This window comes from Etheostoma spectabile, unplaced genomic scaffold (assembly GCF_008692095.1).
Source record: "Etheostoma spectabile isolate EspeVRDwgs_2016 unplaced genomic scaffold, UIUC_Espe_1.0 scaffold342, whole genome shotgun sequence".
In the NCBI taxonomy this organism is placed as follows: Eukaryota; Metazoa; Chordata; class Actinopteri; order Perciformes; family Percidae; genus Etheostoma; species Etheostoma spectabile.
In genome coordinates this window covers 562,523-562,901 of record NW_022605589.1, presented here as the reverse complement: position 1 = coordinate 562,901, position 379 = coordinate 562,523, and positions in this window count along the sequence as shown.

Here is a 379-nt window from a genome sequence, read left to right as displayed (position 1 = left end):
CGTTGCACAAGTACCGTGTACTTGTGTATAATGACAATAAAGGCATTCTATTCTAAAACAGATGGGGAAAAACAAAAAAACAACAACTAGTAACTAAGGAGGGAACAGACAATGCTGTTGAAACAAAGAAAGGAGATATGAACACTGTCACTAATGTATTTTCCCTCTATCCGAGTCTTAAAGATGGCGATCAGTTGCTCGACCCACCACCGCCCTACCCTCCCCCGACATCCAGGCCAAAGGGAGAAACACCGTCCGTGTCTCCCCCAGAAGCAAGCACCAGGAGCGGACCGGATCCCACACAGCACCCACCTCGCTGCAGACTTTCTCTCCACAAGCAGCCACGGCCCTCCTCCACCTACATCTGACATTAACAGCA